Here is a 17400-nt window from a genome sequence, read left to right on the forward strand (position 1 = left end):
GTTTTATTGCTTTTCCTGAGAAAGAGTTTCTTCTATTAAACGTGGATGTGAATCCATGCATTTATTTTCCCAGGAGCATTTCAACAGGTCTCTATCTTCGTCACCTATAGGGCAGATCTGCTTTTACATTTTTAAAACTCATGTCCTACCTCTCTAGGAAAAACAATCAAACATCTTCTGGAAGATTAAAATTACCCAAGGACAGAAAATAAAATTGAATGATGGAAAGAAAAGAAAAAGAGGCCGTCCAGCAAAGCTGATTTCCATCAGTCAGCTGCGGGAGCTGTAACAATTTGTTTAGCAATATGATTTAACAAGAAGCATTAGCTCCGGGTATGTAGCTGCCGGGTTTTGAGAAGGCTGATGAGATGTGATTATCTCCATGCAGAAATATCAGGGTGGTTAAAAGATAATTTGAAACGAGGTTAAAAATGAAGCGACACTAAGCTTCTCTCACTTGTGTCAAAACAATCCCATCTTTTCTTTTCTTTTCTTTTTTTCCCCTTTCACTTTGATGACATTTGCTCATATTGGAGGTGGAGACAGTTCTCATAGCAAACTGTAATCCTTGACTAATTTTAAATTTAATGTGGCTCTGTTTGAAAGACAGCTCTAAATTTTGATCCAAAATCAACTTCTGGATATTACAGAAAGAATTTGCAGTGTTTGTAATATTTGGTGAGCCTTAAACATTGCTATTTTTCACAGAACTAAAGTTTCATTTCACTACGTTAACTATATTCATGGTATAAACAGCATATGTTGATATGACAAACGACATTTGGTTATAAAATGTCTTTGAACTTTAGCTTAAAAAATGAAAACAAGTAAAAAAAAAAAACCAGAATCAAATGTTAAAAACCATATGTTAGTAAATGAATATTATCTTTCATATTATTTAATGACCTTAAATATAATTACTGCTCCAAATGAGAAAGTTTCAAAGCCTGAGAATATTGCTTACTTTGAAAAAATGTATTTTAGTAGTAGATATATGTATTCATCATCTAAGAAAAAGAAATCCACATAGTGATATTTACAAAAGAAAGCAATCACATAGGTGAGGAAAGTTAAATATTGTCTCTATGTACATTAAGAGAAACAAGAATTGAGTAACTTGATGCAAACTTCTAAAAAGTCCAAGACAAGATTTAGATCTTGTTATTTTGTGTAAAAGATGCTTGGGCCATTCTGGCAGTTTTAAAACTTTAATGAACATTTAAGAAAAAGAAGCCCAAAGTTACCCTGTACACACACAACAGAACAGCTGTGTACTCACTCTTCAGGGCTGTGACTCACAGTTCAATTTCAGCAATAAATGCTTGGAAATTCTAAAATGCAACATTCACCTCCATGTGGAAGGAAAGGCCTCAATGTTCCCTTCCATTCCTGCTTTATCAATCAGTTGTGAATCAATTCTGCAGTGACTAATCGCCCCAAACCCCCTTGCTCCACCATCTCCCCCTAGTCTGCGGTGCTAGAGATGTTTACGCTGATACGAGGAGATGACAATTAGTCATATTTATCCGTGCTGGGTCCATTTAATCCCCAGTGTTTTTACTCATGTCAAATCCATTATCCCAAACAAAGCTTCATACATCTTGTCGGAGATGCACACAGACTTGCCTTGTTTACTTTGAGAAGACGGATTTTTATGGCAACATTAAATACATACTGAACCCTAACTAATGGAGCCACTTGGCATGGTGAAGCAGTTGCACTGGCAATTCCTATCACCCTTAACCCATTGTTGTTTAACTGGGTTCTGAAAACCCAGGGACTTCTGGCTGTTCCTCGGGTGTTCCGCACACATCCTAAATTTTCTCCACGATTCTACATTTATGATCATTGCACCTCTGTGTTTCCAGCAACCACATAATGCAACCCCCTCCCCCTGCCAGTAGCCAGAGACACTTTTTCCCGAATGCCTCCAGTCTCCTAGTCGCTCTCCTGCGTAGTTTTTGAGCCTAATAAAGTAACACCCCCCCCTTTTGTTTATTTAGAAAGACAAAATCTTAGGTGCTCTGTTTACTTACATTTCTCAGCACTTCTTTGTCTTCCAAACCATTTTAGCTCTTAATATGGAAGTTTTATGAGTTATTTTATCAGAAAATGCAGACCTTTGCTAGCTGACATGAACACTTAGGATGAGGCTGTTTGGAAACCCCCGATTTCACCAGGAAAAAAAAAAGTAATATGTGGCATATGTTAACATCTAGGCCTGAAAACACAGCCAGTAAGAGTGGCGCAGACTAAAGGAAATCACTACTTAATTCCACAAACATTTGTTTCAGTCCAGGAATGGCACTAGAAACTTTGAGGCGTCTGTCTCCTTCCCAGCGCCGGCCGGGCACACGAGGGTCCAAATCGTGCGGCACAGCGCCATCTGCTGGCAGGCCGGGCCTGGCCGCCCCAATAGCCCGCAGTCGGGGATGGCTCTGAAATCCACACGGGTTAGTGCCTCAACCTTCGTACCCCAGGGCTTCTCGCTGCTGGGGAGTTCTGACTGTACTAAAAAAAGAAAGAGAGAAGGAGATTGTGCCGGAGAGAAAAAACAGTGCTGGAGAAACCGTTTCCAAAGATCTATTTAACATGTAAACGGAGGAAGATTAATATCTCTGGAACAGTCCCCAAACGTCTTGCCAAGGGCACAGGTTTTCAGCTTTAAAGGTGAAGTTGAGTTTATTTGCATCTAAAGCAAAGAGTTGTTTCTCCTCCTTTCTTTCTCTCTGTTAAACATTGTATCCTAACCATATCCTCTTAACTCTCCGGCTCTGCGTGCTTCTTTATGGAGGGAAGGTCGAGTTAATGGCAGCTGTCTGGGTGTCCAGGTTAATTCATTTCCTGGCGGCGTGGCGGTGGTGGTGAGGGGGATTCAGTAGTGCTTTTGGAGACACTGGGGCTCTGTTTGCCCATCCATCCCAGGAATCAGTGGAGGGACAGGCCCTCTCAAGGGCAGAATCTGAGGATTGTGGAAATGCAATCAACACACTTATGCATGCGCCCACACTGCTTTGAATGGGATCCCAGACTCCAGGGAACGCATCTCTGATAAATTGCAAAAGACCCAAACTAAATGGACCAAAGAAGCAGTCATTATGCTTACGGGAGGGACCTCACTGTAACACAGAATAAAGTGTTATCTGCAATTATTTTTTAATGTTTTGGGGGAAATCTCAGTATTTTCATTCCACTTCTAACTACCCGGCCTTTTGGTAACTGCCTGCAACACTGACTTCCAGCATCTCACATCCTCTCCTCTCTCTATCTTGCTCTATCTTCCCACTCCTACCCAGTCCCATAACAAACAAGTTAGGGTGGTTGCTGTCTATGTCCACATTACTTAGGGAGAAAGGGGAGGCTGGATCCATTCCTGGTTTCCACCTGAGGATGATTTGTTTAGGCCCCTGTTGTGAGAATTCTCTGATCCTTAGTGCCTGATGGCTCACAACAGGGATTAATTGCAATTGTCTCTGTGTATGGAAGGGACTAGAGATGATCTTTCTTCACCAGGCTTTCTCTTAGGGCACTCAGTACAGTACTGCCTGCCACTGAGACGGTTCAGGGGACAGAGCTCCCTAAGCCCACAAAGAGGTCTGGCTCTCAAGACAGCCATGGGAGGGGCCTATGTCATCAGGAAAGGGCGTTGTTTTCTCCAGGGTTGCCTCTCAGCCTAAAGAGACTTTTACTCTAATGCCATGAGCTGTCCTTCTGCAGACTAGCAATCGGCTGGTGAGTGCTTTCAGGGGATTGCTTCTCTCTCTCTCTCTCTCTCTCCTCTCTCTCTCTCTCTCTCTTTCTCTCCCCCCTCCCCCCGCCCTTCATAGAGACTTTTAGAAACAAATACAGTCAGAATCATTACTTATAGAATTGGAGGCCTAGGGTTGCCAGATAAATTACAGAATACTCAGTTACATTTGAATTTCAGAAAAGAATGAATAGTGGTTTGATTTTAGTGTAAGTATGTCCCAGATATTACATGGGGCATACTTACACTAAAAGATATTCATTGTTTATCTGACATTCAGATTTAACTGGATGCCTGTGTGTTGTTTTTGTTTTATTTTTTGTTTCCTCCCTTCCTTCTCCCTTCCTTCTCTCCGTTCTTCCTTCCTTTCTTTTTTTTTTTCCTTCGCGACCTGGCAACCTATTAGAGACCCTCTAGTAGAAATCTTTAACCAGGAAACCAAAATTGACAGAGGCAAAGTAATTTGCCCAGTTACACAGCTGGTTCGAGGCAGAACTAGGGTCAGAAATAAGGTCTAGAAATTTAGTTTTGGTTCTCTTGATTAATCACACTGTCTTTGCTTCCCCCAGGATATCCAATTGGGAGCTAAGGTACCACATGAGCTCATGTCATAAAATCAGTTCTTCATATAATAATTTCAGAATGATTCATACATGCTTCAAAGAACCATAAAGTAAAATACCACTCATTTGGAAATGCCACTAGTTTATAATTTGTGAGGTTTCCTGGCAAAGTGAATCTTTACCTAGAGACCCTTTTCTCTCTGAAGAGTCCCACCGCTTCCTTTTCTATGACCACTGTTCATGATTGTTTTAAGGACTTTGTTCTACCAAGTGATTTCAAACCCTTAAGCACACAGTAAGATACAAGCAAAGAGTGTGCCAATTAGGCTTCTCTTCCTATTAAAGAAAAAGTTCTAAAGCCATTTCATCTTATTTGGATAAAAAGATTACTCTTAAAATACTCTAATATGTATTATTTCGAAGACTTACATTAGTTACATATCTTGAGACTCCAAGATTGGTGGCAAAACTGTTATTCCATATTGTGGCCAACCTCAGGGCAAAAATGTGACCTTATATTTTGGCTATGCTGTGACCAAGTGTCCTTGTTCGTGTCTCTTATGACATCTGAGCCTCACTTTCATTATTTTTAAAAGGAGGGGTTAATTCCTTATTAAGTCCTCGAATCTGTTTTGGTTCTAAAACACTAGGTTTCTGAAAATCAGACATGTACTCTGTTAACCACATCTGTTTTTGAAGTTCCAACTGGAATTCAGCAGCAAGAATTGCATCTAAGTCTTTTGTAAGTATCCACTGTGCCCAGGATGGTGCCACAGGCTGCCCGTGCTCCCCAAAGCAATCTGGCCATCAAAACCAAATTATAAAACCTCACACAGAGGAAGGAAAGAAAAAGGTGTTAATGAAACTAGCTGTAATGCAAAGAAAGGTCAGCTTCAGCTGCAAGCACTGAAATGAAACCATATAATTGCAAGTGGCAAAAGGGCTCCAGGTGAGACAGGGACTGTATTTACACCATACCCTTCTTTTCTGCCAGTCTTATCATATAAGCAGCTCTTTCTGGACCAGTGAAATAAGAAGTAACAGGCTGAAGATCTGAACCTTCTAGAATTAGATCCAAGTACCCTAGCCTAACAACAGATCTCCACGAGCATTTCACAGGCTCATTTTTACTGGCAAGGGAAGGCTGCAGTCAGGGGCAACAGAAAGAAGGACCGTTCTGGCAAATGATCGCAAAATCTTGTTTTGCCTGGGAACTCCCTCTTTCCCACTTGGACTTTGCGTTTTTCTAATGAATGTATAAGTGCAGTAAATGAGGCCAGGTGGAGATAGAAGAGTGATGTTTCCCTATTTTCCTTTCTTTTTTTTTTCCTTCCTCTTTTGACTTTTTTTAGCCCTAAAATTGCTCCTGCAGAGAAACCATTCAACACGGGTGAGACAACCCAGAGCCAAGATGCTGGAGAAACACAGGCTGCCTTTGCTGGTGGCCTCAAGCCAGGAGAAGCTTTTGTGCCTGCTGGGTGTGGTGCCCACCAAGGAGACCAGGCTCCTGTTCACAGTAATGACAGACTATGCCTCCCAAAGACAAATGGATGAATTTTTTTTGAAAATATAAAATCTTCATGTACTCTATTTCATGAATTGAACTGATTCAAGGACCTTGCTCTGGAAAATGCTATGCAAATTGTTTTCATTGAAATATTTTCCTGTGGCTCCACTTCGTCTTTGGAGCATCCCAGGGGCTTTCCCTCTCAAGTACATGCTACAGTTTTGCAGGCTCCTTTTCTAGATGAGATGTGCTCTCAGGACTCTACTGGCCAAATCTAGACATAACCAAAAACCCAGGGACAACGTGCTGGGGAGGGTGTTGACTATTCAATGACTGAAGAATTGAGCACTATCTTGAGAAGAAGGTAGTGACTTCACAACCTGATCAGGCAAACACTTAGGGCTGTGTCCCTTTCTTACAAATTAGAAAGTTCCCACATTTGCTGCTAATAATAACTAGTACTTATGAAGGCTGACTATATGCAAAGTACTTTGCATGCAATTCTCATTTATAGGTACTGTTATCGCCACTTTATGGATGAGTAAACTGAGGCTTAGAAAGGTTTAGAAACTTGAGTCTCATTGACTCTAACAGTCCATCTTCTCAATGACTTTTGACAGTAATAGGTAACTTTTCAAGGCTGTGGTCAGCTATGATTGCATCCCTGCACTGCAGCCTGGTGATGAAACAAGACCTCATCTCTAAAAAGTAATCATCATCATCATCATAGGTAACTGTAATTGACTACCTACTATGAGCCAAGCACTATTGTGAGCACTTTATGCATTTTATTGCAATAAACCTTTGTGATGACCTTGTGAAACAAGTACTACTGTTAAGCCCATTTTATGTATGAGGAAAGTAAAGGACAGAAATTAATCAAAGACCTGGTGACTTTAGCTACTCACCCATATTGGCCGTCTGGGTCAATGGAGGTTGTTGGCCTCTCTTCAAATCCAAAGAAAAATAAAGCCTCATTCAAAATGCAAAAGAAAAATGAATTTGAAAAACAACAAACACACAGCAAAACCTACCCCTTCTCTGCCCACATCCCAACTGGACAGCTCTGTGTATCTTCTTTAGTCTTTCTTTAATTTCCCAACAGACTTTCTCTTCTACTCTTCTTCTTTATGTAAGTATAAGACTTGGGGTGGGAAGCAATTTATGCCTCTAAGGTACGTGTGATTCTCTTGTTCTTCGTGGCCACAGAGAATGAAGTCAGTTCTCTAACAGTTGCACATTCTCTCTATCTCTTATTTTCTCTCCCTCTGCCCTCTCTCTCTCTCTCTCTCTCTCTCTCTCTACACACACACACACACACACACACACACTCACACACTTTCCTCCTTTGATCTCAAAATTCTGAAATGCAGTTTCTGTTAATAGAACTTTCTGTTGATTCATTAGCTAAGCACCAGCACACCAGTTTAGGATAGCGATGCTCTGAGACTATCTATTGCTATGAGGCTGGGGTCTGGGCTCCTAGCCCAGGCACTAACCCACAGTCTGGCCAGCCCAGTAGCTGCCTGATGAGAGCGCAACTCTAAGGAAGCCAGCAGGTTTATTTCCCTCAGTAAATCTATTCTGATTAATGTAAACACTGTATAGTACTCCACCTGTAGGTGTTGTAATTAAGGTGCATCGGGACCACAATCAGCACAGTGACAGGCAGAGGGAAAATTATTGACCTCCCACAGATTTTTTAAGTCAGCACATTTAGTACTGTGAAAATCACCAAGTCATTAGCAGAGGGATTTTTTTAAAAAAATTCAGATGAAAGAAGTCTGCTCATATTACAGCTATTTGTTTGCTAGCCTCTTTGTCCCCTTTTTTAAGGACTTAAGTTGAAAATTCTCCCCCACTCCATCGGAGCCTCTGTAGACTAAGGGGCACCAGTCTTGGTAGGAGGTAAAAGTTTTCCAACCCAGATTTGCAGGAGCAAATGGTTTCTCTAAGGGAGACTGCCACCCAAGCCCAATGCAGAGGGTCCTAGCACAAGGCCACCAGGCAAGCATCCTTCTCTTGTGTTTATAGAGCCAGCGTGACCATGAGTGTGCCTTGCTGGGCTCCCACATTGCCTAAGAGCTCACACCTTGGTGCCAAACTAAACTCCGTGGATGCCCATGTGGGAGGGAGGTTGATAGCTGTAGCCTGCAGCTCTGCTTTCTGTCTTTGGCATGGCAGCTGTCAGCATGCAGCCCTGAGAGGCAGACAGGCCCCTTGCCTCTCCCTGTCCTTCTGGCGATAGTACCTTCTGGCCCTTGTTCCCAGCTACCCCTCCCTGACCAGAGGACTGGAGTTGCTGCTTGTGGTGAGTTTGAGAAGTAGAAGTGCACCCCACCACCCATCTCCAGTCACAGACTCAAGGATTCCTGGACTCTGGAGTCATGCCTAACTGGGTTCTGCTTCCCACTCTCCCAATCCCTTGCAAATCCTCTTTGTGGCCTAGTTTCCTCATCCATAAAATGGGGATAACAACAGTATATACCACGTAGTAGTACATATTGTGAAAGTTGAAAGGGATAATCCACGACAAGCCTGCACAATGCCAAGCACATTGCAAATTAGGGGTCTGTGAACATTTTTGGAAAATGATAGATAGAAAATAATTTAGGCTTTGTGGACCATATGGTCTGTGTCACAACTAGTTAGAGTTAACTCTGCCACTGCTTGCTAGAAGCAGCCATAGACCATATGTAAAGGAACAAATGTGGCTGTATTCAATAAAACTTTATTTACAAGAACAGGTATAGGGCCCGATTTGGCCCTTGGGTCATAGTTTGCAGAATCTTATTAATTTAAATAATGAATAAATCTCAGTAGCAGTTAAAACATGTAACATTAGCTGGCTGACCAGCTATTGTATACAAAGAGTTCTGAGTAAATCAAGAATATGTAATCTCTGCCCTCTTGTAAGTTTCTTTTTTGTTTTGTTTTGTTTTTGTGAGATGGAGTCTTGCTCTGTTGCCCAAGCTGGAGTACAGTGGTGTGATCTCGGCTCACTGCAAACTTTGCCTCTTGGGTTCACGCCATTCTCCTGCCTCAGCCTCCCAAGTAGCTGGTACTACAGGCGCCTGCCACCACGCCAGTCTAATTTTTTGTATTTATAGTAGAGACAGGGTTTCACCATGTTAGCCAGAATGGTCTTGATCTCCTGACCTCGTGATCTGCCTGCCTCAGCCTCCCAAAATGCTGGGATTACAGGTGTGAGCCACCACACCCGCCCTGCCCTCCTGTAACTTATAGTGGGTATTAGGGGAGGGGAGGTATTAATTCACAAATATTAAATGACAGTCTACTGTATCAAAGAAGGTGACACACAGATTAAAAGCTCTTATATAAAGACTAAAGCAATACATACCTTCGAAATATTTAATTTTTGAACCAACCACCACCCCATGAAAACAAATCAGGAAGATTTTTCATTAAAATCTTAATTTTAATTCAGTTGCATTGCATTAAAATCGCATTACCTTTACAGACTTTTTTTTTCAAGAAAAATAATAAAAATGAAATGGGTATGAATATCATTGCATCACACTCTAAACGTGGCATTCATTGCTTTAAGTACATTCAGCAGAAAGGAAAGCCATCAGATAGGTTTTGTTTCAGCTCATAGACCATTTGCCAAAGTCAATACTCAAGCAGTCAAATCCACCAGCTTGATATGTTTTGATTGAACAGGCTCCTTAATTTAACCAGGGACCTAAATTGTGGAGAAGTCTAAGATCTTAGCTGCTAAAATGGTTAGGAGATAAATGGACAGAATATCCTACCTTCAAGATGCAATTCCAAAGATACCGTTTAAACACATCTTGAGTTTAACAGATATGTCAAAGAATGTGTATCTATATAGCACTCTATCTATCTATCTATCTATCTATCTGCAACTTAATCTTTAAAGTCAGTAAGATCAATTATACACAGAGAGAGAGGCAGTTGCTTAACTTAACTTACCTACCTGTCATGTGAAAAGAAATGAATCCTGTTTGAGAGAGAAACCAAACTGATATTTTCTACATTATAGATTATGTACTTTTCTTTTTTTTTTTTTTTTTTTTGAGACGGAGTCTCGCTCTGTCGCCCGGGCTGGAGTGCAGTGGCCAGATCTCAGCTCACTGCAAGCTCCGCCTCCCGGGTTTACCGCCATTCTCCTGCCTCAGCCTCTGAGTAGCTGGAACTACAGGCGCCCGCCACCTCGCCCGGCTAGTTTTTTGTATTTTTTAGTAGAGACGGGGTTTCACAGTGTTAGCCAGGATGGTCTCGATCTCCTGACCTCGTGATCCGCCCGCCTCGGCCTCCCGAAGTGCTGGGATTACAGGCTTGAGCCACCGCACCCGACCAGATTATGTACTTTTCATTCATTCATTCACTCATTTTACAAATACTATTGAGAGTATACTATATGCATTGCTTGGACCTAGGGGCTAAGAAATGCAAACCTGAGTGAACTTAAGCTCCTGTTACAAAATGCTTAGATACAGCATATGGAGAATACCATATTGCTGATCAGGAGTTTCTCTGGGAAAAATCCACACACCACATTCATTACTCTGAAGAACTCTGGTCAACATCTAGTTTTTACAGAGGTAAGGCCCCTCTTCTAACAAAGGACACCATTTTAATGGAAAGAAGGAGCCTGCAGTCACCTAGTTGTGTGCTAATGGCACCCCCTAGACTGATGATATCGACCAACTGGCTTTTAGATCCTGCCACAACAGGAGATTCACCTGTTCCTGTGCTCTCTTTCTTCTCTATGAGTCAGGCCACTTCTCTGACAATCAATGGACTACTCCTTTTACAAAAATTATTGAAATGAGTGCTACCTTCCTGCCACATCTATTTACTTCTACTTCTGACTTTTTCATCTCTAAGTTATTTGCTTTTCTTTCACTTTCCTCTTCTAGCACAATCTTTTCTTTTCTCTCTCTCTTTTTCTTTCTTTTTTTTTTGAGATAAGATCTTGCTTAGTCACCTAGGCTTGAGTGCAGTGGCGTGATTACGGCTAACTGAAGCCTTGACCTTCCTAGGCTCAGGTGATCCTCTCACTTCAGCTTCCCAAGTAGCTGGGACCACAGGTGCCTGCCACGATGCTGGGCTAATTTTTGGAATTTTTTTTTTTTCTTTGGTAGAGATGGGGTCTCATTATGTTGCCCAGGCTTGTCTTAAACTCCTGGGTTCAAACAATCCTCCTGCCTTGGCCTCCCAAAGTGCTGGGATGACAGGCTTGAGCCACCTTGCCCGGCCCACTGGCACAATCTTTAGGTTCAGACATTTCCCACTTCTCTTGGCCCCCTCCACTAAGTCCCCCAGAGCAATAACCTGGTTCACAAACATATTTTAGGTTTTATGCACTCTTGAACTTCCTTCCTCTTCTGATGTTTGACTGTGTCCCATATGTGAGGATTGCATGGTAGTACAGTAAAATTCTATGAATATGCTGGCTTCTGGGATGCAAGGGGCTTGGAGCTCCTGAGTTCTAAGCCCTAGCCCAAAGTTGGCTATGGCACTCATTTTCAAAGGCAATCACAAGATGAATATCAAAGAATGTGCAGAATGCACATTGGGAAACCTGTCAGAACATTGTTGGGAAAATAAAGTGAATCAATAGAATGTCAAGAGACTCAAATGGAAAAAATATTGAATATTCATTTTCTCAGTTTCACAGGGGTAGGGATTTACTAGGACCAAGGCAGCTGGTGGGATTTTCGGCTTTCCTTGGAATGGTTCAAATAATTTTTGTGCCGCGCATTGGATTAGTATTCAATTAACTCCTTTAAAATTATAATGTGCAACTTCAACAAACTTGTTAACGAGTCTACAGCACAATTAGAGCAGTTATAGCCACCAGGTACAACAAATGAATGCTGTATTTCTGTAAACAGGGGACATCTGAAACAAATTCAGCAATGGTGTTTCCTATTTGCGTATCTATTCTACTTTCAAACCCAGCAATACCTGTAAACACCAGAGAAAAATTACAGAAGGGTCCTTTTCTCCCCCATATTTATCAAAGAAAATCTGATGTCAAAACCTTGTAGAGATTGTTTCTTTCTAATGTGGCTGGTCCCACTCCAGGAAATCTGATATGCTAACACAACCAGCTCTTAGTGGAGAAACCTAATCGGTGTAGCGTGTTACTTGTGTTGCAAACCCATCACTGTGGTTGCCAAAATGTTTTAAACATAATCTGTCTCTTGCTCTTACATAGGCCATTTCAATTTAAGAAAACAAAAGATGATCCTGTGAACACTGTATCAGGCATCATTATTGGACTGAAAAAAGGATTACTTGATGAACATGCCTGGCATTTTGTTTAGGTACATTTCACACAGTCAGACACTCACCCTCACTCAGAGAAACAGAGCAAACAGAAACATCCACAGTAGGGCTGGAAATTCCAGGGGAGGACCAAGAAAGCATCTGTCTTCCTGTTGATAATGTAAAAAATGATTTGAAAAAGAATGCATCAGACTTCCATTATGATGATAGGATGAAGAATGCAACCTTCTGGACATTTCTGAGTTTTCTTAAACTAGATAAATAAAATGCATTGTAAGAGCTTTTAGCATTTGGTTTAATGCTAAACCATCTCTCTTGACTGAAGAATTTTGCATTTTCATTGGATCTATTCTAAAATAACTGTGGAGAATTGATTTTAAACCTAAAGGTTGTATTCTCAATCATTTTTCCAATAAGTACTGTTTGTAATTTTTTCATAATAGATTTTGACCACAGGATATAATGATATCACATGTGATACATCTTTATCTATGCCTAGAAGGTTTTCACTCCTTTTACAAATTCTAAGTGGCCTTACCCACTCTCCTCTCCACACACATCCACACAATTATGAAAGTATCATGTTACGATTTAAATAGATTCACTACTTTTGATAATTTGTGGAAGAAATGCTACATCTCTTTTCCACAAGGCTGTAAAACTTTCTCACCATTCTTAAATAACAGCCTAAATAATAAAATCTAAAAAAAGTACAATTTAATTTGTTTTTTTTTAAGACGTATTTCTTCTCTGGCCTTAGAAGATTAGCTTTCAAAGCGATGGTAAAAATCATTGATGTACGTCTTTTCAAGAAAAAGGAAAAAAAAAAGAAAAAAGACTCCTAAATGCCAAATATTTGCTCTTTGGAGCATAGCAAGAAGAAAGGGAGAGGACCAGACAACCACATCCTAAGAACAGAGCATTGTCCAGGTAGCTGTCACCTAAAATGGGATCTCTTTCCAGGTCTTTTTGTTAAAGTTTTTCTTTCCTAAATAAAACTTAATTTTCTCTCGCTAATCTTTCCAGTGGGTGTCTGCTGCTTCCTCATGCCTTGCTATAAGAAAGCTCGTAAAAAGGAAGAAATCTAAAACTAGAACAATTCTATATTCACAGTTTCTTTGACATTAAAAAGTACTCAAGAGAAGAATTTTTTTTTTAATTTAAAGAAACATCTGTCCAACATGGATGATTGAAGAAGGGTACTCCTCTTTGTCCAGAGCCATAGAAAAATAATTTAATTACACTAATCACTACACCCTCCCCAAATTAGACTACAAATGAATCTTGATTTCTCATGATTTTTTCTCTTTACAAAATAATCTTAAAGTTTAGGAGGAAGAAAAGATGCATAAGCATAATCAACAATGGAAAAGAGGAAGAAAAAGGGAACTTTCTCCTACTGATCCAGCAGTGCTGGGAAGGGAAGAGCGTGGTCCCTTTAAATGATATGGAAGTGGGGCAGGGAAGTGCTGGGTAGAGAAAGGCGTGGTCTCTGGCTAGGGCTCCACCCCCAGGGACCCAGCTGTGGACAGGCACTCCTGCCTTGAAGCCCGAATGTTGCGTTTGCCAAGACCGCCCTGGCCTGCCACGCCCCCATTCTGGGCTTATTAAAACCCGAGACCCCTAGAGGACAGACACAAAAGCGGCTGGAAGTTACGAGGAACACGTGGGCAGAAGAAGACAAGAGTTGAGCAGGTAGTGGAGAACACACGGCGGAATGACGCAGGGTTTTGCTGGAGCAGGCCGCCAAAGGGCCCGACTCCAGGAGAAACTCATCTCCCTTCTTGTTTCCCCATCTGCTGAGAGCTACTTCTACTCAGTAAAACCTTGCACTCATTCTCCAAGCCCATTCCCGGGATACAGAAAGCCCTGTGTCCTTGTGATAAAGAAGGGGGGTCTGATTGAACTGGTTAACAGAAGCTGCCTATAGACAGCAAACCAAAAGAACACCCTGTAACACACGCCCACTGGGGCTTCTGCTGTAATCATTCATCTCTAGACACTGCCATTGGGTCAGAGCTCCACAGTCTGCCCGTGTCTATGTTCCCCTAGGAGGTTTTGAGGAGCAGGGCACTGAAGAAGGGAGTCACACCCCCAGCTCATGCCCTGCAAGGGGGACAAAGGAAACTTTCCAGTTTAACTACCACCGTTAAAATATCTTATAAAGTCAGCTAGGCATGGTGGCTCACGCCTGTAATCCCAGCACTTTGGGCGGCTGAGACCAGCCGATCGCTTGAGGCCGGGAGTTCAAGGTCAGCCTGCTAAACATGGCGAAACCCCAACTCTACTAAAAATATAAAAATTAGCCAGACATGGTGGTGCATGCCTGCAATCCCAGCTACTCTGGAGGCTGAGGCAGGAGAATTGTTTGAACCCAGGAGTCAGAGGTTGTAGTGAGATCGCACCATTGCACTCTAGCCTGGGCGACAGAGTGAGACTATCTTATGGTACTGGTGGCATAGGATTAATGAAACGGAATAGAAGTCCGAGAAATATTCCCAAGTAAATATAATAAGTTTGTGTGTGATAAAAGTGGCATTTAAAATCAAAGGAAGATGTAATATATTATTCAATATTTTGGTATTGTGGCAACTGCCTATTCATTTAGGGGAGGAGAGAAACGGTAGTCTCTGAGTCATACAAGTAAAATAATAAATTTGAGGTTTAATAATAAGTATGAAAAGGAAACAATTACATAGATGTAATATAAGTATAAAAAACCAAGAATAAATTTTAGATGTAATATATTTATACATATGAAAAAGGAAATGATTATTTTCTAAGAATATGCTGGTGGATATTTATACAATATTGAATTGGGAAGGCATCAGTCCTAAGGCAATAATCATAAAATAAATGAATTAAGTTTACTACAGAAATACTAAAAATATCTGCCCATCAATACATAGCAAAAATTATGACTAAGAAGAAAGGACAAATTGGGTAACATATTTAAATATACACATATATACATATATATACACACATACATACATACAGTATGCTCAATATGTACAATTTTTAACAATTTTACAAGAAAAAGATTAACATGGATAATTTACAAAAAAAAATAATACAATGACAAATAATTTACCTACCTGCATTAGGATTCTCTTAGAGGGAAAAAATAAGAGATATCTATGTAAAGGGGAGCTTATTAAGTATTAACTTACATGATCACAAGGTCCCAAAATAGACTGTCTGCAAGCTGAGGAGCAAGGAGAGCCAGTCCGAGTTCCAAAACTAAAGAACTTGGAATCCGACGTTTGAGGGCAGGAAGCATCCAGCATGGGAGAAAAATGTAGGCTGGGAAGCTAGGCTCATCTTGCCTTTTCTGCTGCTTTATATTCGCTGGCGACTGATTAGATGGTGCCCACCAGATTAAGGGTGGATCTGCCTTCCTCAGCCCACTGGCTCAAATGTTAATCTCTTTTGCAACACCCTCACAGACACACCCAGGATCAATACTTTGTGTCCTTCAATCCAATCAAGTTGACACTCAGTATTAACCATCATACTACCCAAACAACATTTAAAAATGTTTAATACTTAGGGATAGTTAGGATGTGGAAGAACGGGAATTCTCACACACTGCTGATTACAATATAAATAGGTACAACTTTTCACAGATAATAGCTTAGATACGGGCATGATTATTAGTCCAGCAATACCACTTCTAGAAGTTTTTGCCAAGGAAATAACCATGAATATAAATAAGATTTAGCTATAAAGGTGTCTGCAAACTGTTGTTTGCAATATGCAAAACATTAAAAAAAATCCTGTATGTATACAAGAATAGAAGATTGAGCAATTGTTTAAAATGTTTCTGTAGTAAATAATATTTAATAATTATTGTCATAATTGTTTGCCAAATGAAAAAAAGAGAGCAAAATAGAAATAAAAATGTTACTAAAGATAGTAATTGTAATTTATTCTGTTTGTTCTTTTCGCTTCTCTCTATCCAACATTTTCCATATAAAAACTTCGTGTGTGTGTGTGTGTGGTGTGTGTGTGTGTGTGTGTATGTTTTCCCTACTCTGGCAAGGCCTGGGTTCTCTTTATTCCATTCCAGATTTGTAGAGGATCAATTTTTCTAGTGGTATCCCTCCTCCCACCTCCTCCTTCTCTTCCAAGTACCTGGTGACTGTCATCTGAGTTATAATTTCACAGAAGCAGATTCTTCTTTTGCTTTTCTTTGTTGTTGTTCTTGGTTGATTTCAGAGATGACACAGTGTCTAGATGCTTCTCTTCTGCCTTCTTTAACAGGAACTCTTCTTAACTTTTTTCATTAATATTTTAAGAAATTGCTAAAGTTCTTTGATCATGCCTCACTGCAGCCATGAACTCCTGGGATCAAGTGATCCTCAGACTTCAGCCTCCCAAAAAACACCCGCTACCATGCCTGGCTAACTTTTAATTTTTTAAGTTTATTTATTTTTATTCTTTTGGAGACAGGATCTCGCTATGTTACCAGGCTGGCCTTGAACTCTTAGCTTCAAGTGATCCTCCCAACTCAGGTGCTACAGAGTTGCCTAAAGCAGAAACGTGTCCTCAGCGCTGCAACATCTTTTAGGAATGGCCTAACTTAAAGCAAAAGTGGGATGCTTGTCTATTTTCTGGTCTTTTTTCTATGACTTTATACATGTTTTAATGATTCAATCCATTACAATGTATTTGGGTATATTTTGTAAGGCAAAATATAATTGCTTACATTTAGCTTTATGAATACTAGGAGCAGCCTTCTTTACTTATTTACTTTCTTCTGAGCTAAACAAGAGGGAAAATCAGGGATGGATAAGTATTAAATAACTTTTTTTTTTTCCTGCATATATCTGAAATTTCCAAATGTCTCTTTTTTCTGATCAAGTAACTTGAAGTATTTATTTTTTAAAAAGATTAGGCTGATAATCAAGAATTGTGATTCAAACTGTAAGGATTCAAATTCTTGTAATTTCCAGCAGACAGTATGAATGAGAGATGTGGACTGCATCTAAGAGGTAGTCGGGAGTGATGGCACTAGCTCCGGGTCATGTATTTGTTGAGGGAATGAAGTCTGGATTAGTTCTGTAATTCTAAGTTTTAGACAGAAACCTGAAATTTGACTACGTTCTATAAAATACTCAATTTTATATGTTAGCAGCTAGCTTAAAAATTGAACAAACATAACTTTTATAATAAGGGGAAATTATGTTTCAAATACATGTTAAATAAATTAAGTTATAGCTCTTTAAAATATAGAAAATCTCCAAACTTATTCTGAGCGGTTGTGGATAATGTTACTACCAACTAGCTGGAAATAC

At 40.3% G+C, this 17400-nt stretch overlaps 1 long non-coding RNA gene across 1 annotated transcript; it reads left to right on the forward strand.

Moving 5' to 3' along the window:
• Positions 1-2613: 2613 nt before the first annotated feature.
• Positions 2614-13117, forward strand: LOC117088755. The gene is made up of 3 exons (XR_004439301.1): positions 2614-2670; positions 12030-12138; positions 12838-13117. It is a non-coding gene; the product is annotated as an uncharacterized LOC117088755 (long non-coding RNA).
• Positions 13118-17400: the final 4283 nt, after the last annotated feature.

Source organism: Trachypithecus francoisi, unplaced genomic scaffold (genome assembly GCF_009764315.1).
Source record: "Trachypithecus francoisi isolate TF-2019V2 unplaced genomic scaffold, Tfra_2.0 Lachesis_group10, whole genome shotgun sequence".
Lineage (NCBI taxonomy): Eukaryota > Metazoa > Chordata > Mammalia > Primates > Cercopithecidae > Trachypithecus > Trachypithecus francoisi.